Source organism: Gymnogyps californianus, unplaced genomic scaffold (assembly GCF_018139145.2).
Source record: "Gymnogyps californianus isolate 813 unplaced genomic scaffold, ASM1813914v2 HiC_scaffold_88, whole genome shotgun sequence".
Taxonomy (NCBI): domain Eukaryota; kingdom Metazoa; phylum Chordata; class Aves; order Accipitriformes; family Cathartidae; genus Gymnogyps; species Gymnogyps californianus.
In genome coordinates, this window is record NW_026114481.1 from 7,501 (window position 1) to 15,279 (window position 7,779).

The 7,779-nt window shown below is 53.5% G+C and overlaps 2 long non-coding RNA genes across 2 annotated transcripts in view; both read right to left on the bottom strand.

Moving 5' to 3' along the window:
• LOC127029270 (uncharacterized) overlaps nucleotides 1-1,069 on the bottom strand; it is a 2,264-nt gene extending 1,195 nt beyond the window's left edge. The window contains exon 1 of the long non-coding RNA XR_007768162.1: nucleotides 863-1,069. This is a non-coding gene — a long non-coding RNA (uncharacterized LOC127029270). The remainder of the gene's footprint in view (nucleotides 1-862) is intronic.
• Nucleotides 1,070-4,482: 3,413 nt separating this feature from the next.
• On the bottom strand, nucleotides 4,483-6,245 carry LOC127029269 (uncharacterized). The gene is made up of 3 exons (XR_007768161.1): nucleotides 5,126-6,245; nucleotides 4,978-5,040; nucleotides 4,483-4,888 (listed from the first exon to the last, which is right to left on the bottom strand). It is a non-coding gene; the product is annotated as an uncharacterized LOC127029269 (long non-coding RNA).
• Between the last annotated feature and the right edge of the window lie 1,534 nt (nucleotides 6,246-7,779).

Consider the following 7,779-nt stretch of genomic DNA (forward strand, 5'->3'; position numbering starts at 1 on the left):
GCTAGATCCGCAACCCTCTTCCCGTGACGGTCCGCTAAACGTACCTCCCTCTGATGACAGGGAGGTGGCACATTCCAGGGGAGAGCTCCCGGGAACGCCGTTCCCGGGGACCTTGAAAAACCACCCCGCCTGCAAAAACCCTGGCCCGAACGCTACCCAAACATTGGCAACAAACATCACCTCAAGGAGCAGCCAGAACCGGGGGGAAAAAAAAACCCTGTCAAGGGGGAAAAAAACAGAGTCCCCTGGCGGGCTTTGTTTTGTTTTTTTCCTAAGTCTTTAAAAAAAAAAAAAAATCACTTCCACATACAACCTGCAAAGAAAAATTAAAAACCACACCATCATACAAGGTTAGACACATGCAAAACACACCGCTCATTCAGCTACCACACAAGCCACCCCTCGCTCTCGGCTCATCCGTTCTGCCGCCTGCCTGCCACGACGGGCCGTCGCCCCGTGACCGATGCTCCTGGGGAACGCCGTTCCCGAGGGCCTCAAAAAAATGCCCTGCCTGCAAAAACCTCAGCCCGAGCCTGACCTCCGTCCAAACATTGGCGACGATCGTCGCCTTGCAGAGCGGCCGGGACCGGGGGAAAAAAAAACCCAGCCGGGGGAGAAAAAAAAAAAATCCCCCAGCTGGGGTTTTTTTTATTCTAATTTAAATAAAAAAATTTACGGTCTCAACATCAAATACAACCTAAAATAAAAAAATTCACACATACAAGGTTAGACCCATTCAGAAACTAACACTCATTCAACATCCGCTCATTCCACCCCTCGCTCAGAACATATCCGTTTGACCGCCCACCTGCCACAATGGCAGATCGCCCCAACTCTAGAGTCGTGCCTGGAACTGCCTCACCGTGTGCCTCAAAACATCGCCGCTCCGCACAATTCCAGAGCGTCAGCCTTCATAACCGGAAGCCAAGGAAGACTCTTCGCTACGTGCGCCGCTCCCGCTCCTTCTTTGCATCGAATCGTACCGTCCGGCAGAACTCGCTCGAGGATTCGCTCCGAGGATCCGAATCGCCCCGTGGCGCCTGCAAAACGCAACAGAAGGGACTCTACGGCCCGCTTCTCGATAGCTAGCGACCCCCAAAACCAGCCCACACAACCTCCACCCAAACAGGCCATGCTAATTGACAGTTAAGCATCCCACGCTTGGACCGTTCCACCCCAGCCAGAATCGCTACGCCCACAGGCAAAGCAGCTCCACCTCAAACACACACACACACACACACACACACTCTACAAACATGAGCTAAGGATACAAGAACACCACGCAAGGTACAGTTAATGCCAGACCAAAAGACACAGCCCAACAGTATGCTCAACCGTGCCTAGGCCGCATGGCACGGACGCTCCGGCGTGGCCTGCCGTGGGGGAACGCCGCAGCTCTGGATGAAAGGCGGGCGATGAAACTGCAATGACCAACAGAGACAAATGGCTGGGAAAGACTTAAGACTAGGATGACACAGGGAAGAAACCCCTGGAAGAACTCTCAAGAAAGAGAGTCAGAGACGAGACCCGATGTCAAAGCCCGAGCGACAGCCGCAAGAAAGACTGGCCAAATGCGCCTACGATGCTAAACCGGACCGGCGGCGCCGCGCTTCTACATCACGCCGCGAGATGAGACGCGCTCGACTGGCGCTATGCCGATAACTCGAGCCCGAGGAGGCGCGACAGATAGCTACTGCGATCGCAGCAGGATGTGAGAATGCCTGAGGCTCCTCAGGCATGAAGGTTAAGACAAACATCACCGCATTAGATAAGGGACACGTGTGAACACACGCTAGACATACTGCACGACTCCACCTGCTCATCCCTGAGCTGCTTTGCCAATGCACGCATCTTGACACTTATCGCTCCCTCTACCTGCACGAGGCCGACTCCCCGCAAACTACCCTCCCGATGTTATGCCAATGTTTGGCCACACGTGGTCCCCGCCACCCGTGGATTTTTGCCCCGCTACTTAGCTTTCACGGTGCCACGGGTCACGGTCCGCCCTCGATGGCCATCCTCAATGGCAGCTGCATTGCCTAAATGCAAGGTTCCTTTAATCGCCTCCTGCCCCTCGGTCACCTGCCAAAACAAAAACAAAGCCGATTAATACACACTTCATCTGTGAGACAGCAGCCCTCCGCTCCCTGCTCGCCTGCTCCGCTCCGATTCCAAAAACAACGCATCGCCGTTGAGGCGCTCCGTGGCGCTTGAAAATCCAGACCGTCGTACCGACCGATCCGCCCCAAAGCGACCGACTGCTCCGAGGCCAGTCGTGCCGCTCCTCAGACCTCGATGCCTCGACCGTTCCTAGAGCCTTGCCGCAAGGTGCCTGCAAAAAACAACAGGAATACCATTGCCGAGTTACCAGCTGACCTCACGCTACCTCGCAATCCAATTGCGATCCGCTCTGCTCCCGCTCACGTGCGCCAAAAGCCCAAAGTCGCTTCAACCCTCTATGCTGGTTCAACAATGCCATACAATAGAGACAAACAGAGCCGCACAATGCACATGCAAATATAGCACCATACAATGCAACACACTTAGATCACAGTCAAGACAAAACACAATACAGAGCGCTGCAGCGCGACACAAAACACAATAGAGGGTCGTACAATGCAAGACATTCTCAAATGGAAGTCAACACAAACACAGAGCACTGCAACACAAGACAACGCACATTACAGGGCCGTACAAGGCAATACAAAACCAAATACAGAGCGATACAATGCAAGACAGTCTCAAACGGCGGTCGATACAAATACGGAGCGCTGCAATGCGAAACCCACAATACAGGGCCGTACAATGCAACACAAAACCAAATACAGAGCGATACAATGCAACACAAAACCAAATACAGAGCGATACAATGCAAGACGGTCTCAAACGGCAGTCGATACAAATACAGAGCGCTGCAATGCAAAACCCACAATACAGGGCCGTACAATGCAACACAAAACCAAATACAGAGCGATACAATGCAAGACGGTCTCAAACGGCGGTCGATACAAATACGGAGCGCTGCAATGCAAAACCCACAATACAGGGCCGTACAATGCAACACAAAACCAAATACAGAGCGATACAATGCAAGACGGTCTCAAACGGCGGTCGATACAAATACGGAGCGCTGCAATGCGAAACCCACAATACAGGGCCGTACAATGCAACACAAAACCAAATACAGAGCGATACAATGCAAGACGGTCTCAAACGGCGGTCGATACAAATACGGAGCGCTGCAATGCGAAACCCACAATACAGGGCCGTACAATGCAACACAAAACCAAATACAGAGCGATACAATGCAAGACGGTCTCAAACGGCGGTCGATACAAATACGGAGCGCTGCAATGCGAAACCCACAATACAGGGCCGTACAATGCAACGCAAAACCAAATACAGAGCGATACAATGCAATACAAAACCAAATACAGAGCGATACAATGCAAGACGGTCTCAAACGGCGGTCGATACAAATACGGAGCGCTGCAACGTGAGACAAGATGCTATACAGGGCCATACAATGCAAGACAGTCTCAAATGGCAGTACAATTTCAAATATAGAGCAATACAATACAAAACCGATACAGAGCCAAACAATGCGGTACAAATTCAAATAGAGAGCAACACAACACAAGATGGTCCCAGACGGCAGTCGATACAAATACAGAGCGCTGCAATGAGACAAAACACGATACGGGGTTGTACAATGCAAGGCAGTCTCAGGTCTCAGCTGATACAAGTACAGAGCAATGCGATACAAAACCAAAGACGGAGCGATACAATGCAATACGACACAAAGCGCTGCAAAAGCGAGGCGGTCTCAGATGGCAGTCAAAACCGGTAGAGCGTTGCAATGCAATACAAACCCAGAACAACGGATGTGTGACAAGTCAGGCTTTAAGACCTAAGCCCGTAAGGACACAGGGATGAAATGCTGTAGGGGATCTCCACAGAAACACAACTTTCAAAGAGCAGAGCTGTCGTTCCAGCCCGGATCGCCTCCGCAAAGGCGACCGTCCGGCAACATCCATGATGCAAAACGCCCTCAAGGCTCCCTTCACGAGACCCGAAGCGCTCGACAGGCCCTATGCGAAACCGACAAGGCATTAGAGACCCTACAGACGCCTACCGAGGTGCGTGACGAGTGCAGAGGCCGTGGGCCAGAACATAGAGACCTGCAAAAAGCACCGTATGAGACGGAACGCGCACGACGCAAATGACGCTAGGACACGGGCCGGAACGTTCGCATCCTGCAGAACGGACCCCGGGCCCGCTATCCGCCCCCAGACTTAACGGAGCCTAAATAGCCCTCTCTGCAACCCTGACATTAAACCTCCTTCTGCCCCCCCCCCACCCGCCGCTTTTGCCCCTTGACTTACCTTTCAGAGGACGGGATCCAGAATCCATCCTCATCAGGAGCACATCGTCTAACCGGGATGCTCCCGCATTCACCGGATTCCTCTTCATCGCCCGCAACACAGAGCGCCGCCAGTCACCGACACGCCGGCCGGCGCCGACCTCTACCGCGACGACACCCTCCCCGCAAGTGCCACGCCGCTCCCAAAAAATCAGTTGTTGCGGCCAGCATCTCCCGTGGAAGCCAGAAAACCGGAGAGATAAAGCGCCCGTCGTAATCGGAAGCGATAACCCGCTCTGCGGTTCCCACCCTGCCGCTCCTCTCTCCTCCGCCGACTCGCCTCAAATCCTCAGCCGTTTGAGGAAAGCCTTCACGGCACCGGCAAAACCAAAGACAAACGCTCGGCCGAGTTACCGTGAGCTCCTCGGAAATTTGAGCCGGAGCGGACCGCTTAACGAGTCTCTCGCCTTTTCTCCAACCGCTTGTGGCTGTGCAGCTTCGCCCCTCTGCAAAGGAGCACGGCCCCTGCCAAAAAAAAGAGAAAAAAGTACATGCTGACATATCGCCCAAATCCTCCGCCCGCTCACGGCGCTTCCTCTCTCCCGCTCCTTTACCTCGGCCGCTCAGAGTCAGATTCTTCGGTCCTCTGTGCCGAGCCCTGCCCGCCCTCTGTAAATCTGAAACAACAAAGTATGATTTTAGCTACGTCAATAATACGACACCACAAAGAAGCGCTACTTCAGCACACCGGTCATCGCTCACCTTGCCAAAGTCCGCTCCGGTGCGGATATCCCGCTTCATACATCGATTTGCATCTAGAAAAGCATAAACTGAAAAAGCATAAGCCAGTCAGAACCGCCGACAGTTGTGCCGATCCTCCGACATCAGACGCCGGCCCGCCTTCACCCGGCGCTCTGCTCGCCTCTTCCGTCGTCCTTCGGCACGCGGCTCATCGCTCCGCATCGGAAAAACCCAAACAAACCGTGTAAAGCGAGTCACCCGGATGCTGACCGATAGCTTGGCGAGACAAAAGGTCCGTCTTCTTTTTGCGTGTGCCTTCTAACTACACCCGGGAATAAAAAAAAAGGAAAAACCAAACCCCAGATATTGAGCCCCACATATACAAGCTAAGGCACATTCAAGATTCAACCCGCTCGACCGCCGCGCAAACTGCCGCTCCCAGAAGGCCAGAGTCTGACCTCCGGCACCTGCAAAACGCAATGAAAATAACTCTGTGGCAGCTGTCTACAGCTACTGGCCCAGAGATGAACCGTACGGTCTTTGTCAAAACAATTTGAGCAGATCAACATATTATCACAACACCGTGCCTTGCTACACCGCATTGCTACACCCCTGGGCAGGGCAGCTCCAACCCCGACGCAGACCGACACCGCACACAGACGCCACAAATAACGTGACCGTGAGACACGAGACGACCGCGAGCGAGAAGACCGACTGCCGTAGGGAAGATGTGGCCGACAGAGAAGCCCTACGGTGCCACGATGGCGCAGATGCTTTATAGCGGCCTCGAGAAAGAGAGGCGACCGCTGCGGCCTGCGAGAGAAAGCTACCATCAAAGCCAGAATGATGGATGCATAAGAAGCCAGGCTTTAAGACCTAAGACCGTTAAGAACATGGGAACGAAACCCTAGAAGACAACTCTGTACAAACAGAATTCTCAAGAGCAGCGCGCCACAAGCGCCACCTAGCTCACCACCTCGAGAGATGACCGCTCAAAAACATCTACGGCGCGACGCGTGCCAGACCGATCCACGCTTTAAGCTACAATTGCAAGACAAGAAGGCTCGATGGGTGCTATGCCAATGAGGCGATGCGCTCGGGACTCTCGGGAAGGCTACCGAGGTGCCTGCCGATCAAAGAGCTACAAAGACGTTAAGACCTGATAAAGGTATGGTATAAGACACAGAAGACAGACTACACAAACTACACAACACAGAGACAGGCTGGAACTGCCCTGCCCACCCTAGTCTTGTGCTGAAGAGTTCCTGGACGGCCCTCTCCCCTACGCTAACTTCAAAACCCCTCCCTGCAGTTCCCGACCTCGTCCCCTCCCCACGGGCCCGCTCCCCATCCCTGCTCCCTCAACTTAGCTTTCAGAGGGCCAGGGGTCTGAATCCATCCTCGACAAAAAAGTCACATCAGCTAGCCAGCATGTTCCTACAGTTGCCAAGCTCTTCATCATCTGCAATAAAACCAAAAGACAAAACAGTGCTGACAGCATCGCACCAGTCAACGCCGACCTCTTCCACAACACCTCCCTCCTCAAAAGGGCCGTAGCATTCCCCTTACCCTCATCGTAGCTTTTGGCTACTAAGATACTAAGACACACCAACGTACAATTGTGCTTGAGAAGTCACCGGCCCCGTGATCCTCCTTGCTAATACCCAGCTCACCTCAAATGCTCATCCAATTCCAATATAGACTCTTTTTCCCATTCCACCTACCCCTGACTCCACACCCCAGGCAGAGCAGCTCCAAGCCAAAACACACACATGCACAGACCGACACCACAAACAACGCAACTCAAAGATGAGAGAAAACTCTCAGCAAGAAGAACAACTCCCAGACGGGAGATGCTGTCAGTCAAGGAGACCTGCAAGGCTTCAATGGTGAGGCGGGGAGGCTCTACGGCAGCCCCAGAAAAAGAGTCTAACGTGATGGCCCGTTACAAGAAGTTGCTGTCAAAACTAAGATGATGGATGCGCAAGAAGCCCGGCTTCAAGACCTAAGAACGTGAGGACGCAGGGAAGAAGCCCCGGTCCGTGAAAGCGGATGGCTAGAGAACAGAGCTGCTGACACAGCCTGGAACAAGAGAGCAGAAGAGGACCGACCGGAAGCTGCCGAGAAGCAAGACCGATCCACACTTTACATTTGTTACGCAAGAAAAGCGGCGCCCGATTGGCACTATGCCAATGAGTACGGGCATTCGAGACCCTAGGGATGGCACCCGAGGCGCATGCCGCGCTCCTTGAGTGAAAAGAGGACATTGAGACCTGAGGAAGGTCTAAGACACAGAAGACAGACTACACAAACACCACAACAACACAGACACAGGCTGGAACTGCCCTGCCCGGCACAAGATAGCGTCATGCTGAAGAGTAACCTGCTCCCCTTACAGGCCCAAAGGGGACTGTTCCTGGACACCCCTCTCCCCTACGCTAACTTCAAAACCCCTCCCTGCAGTTCCCAACCTCGTCCCCTCCCCCGGGGCCCGCTCCCCATCCCTGCTCCCTCAACTTAGCTGTCAGAGGGCCGGGGGTCTGAATCCATCCTCAGCAAAAACCACATCAGCAAACCAACATATTCCCGCAGTTGCCAGGTTCCTCTTTGTCACCTGCCAAAAAAAAAAGCCACCAGTACCAGCAGTAAGCATCGTGTCAGTCGACACAGACCTC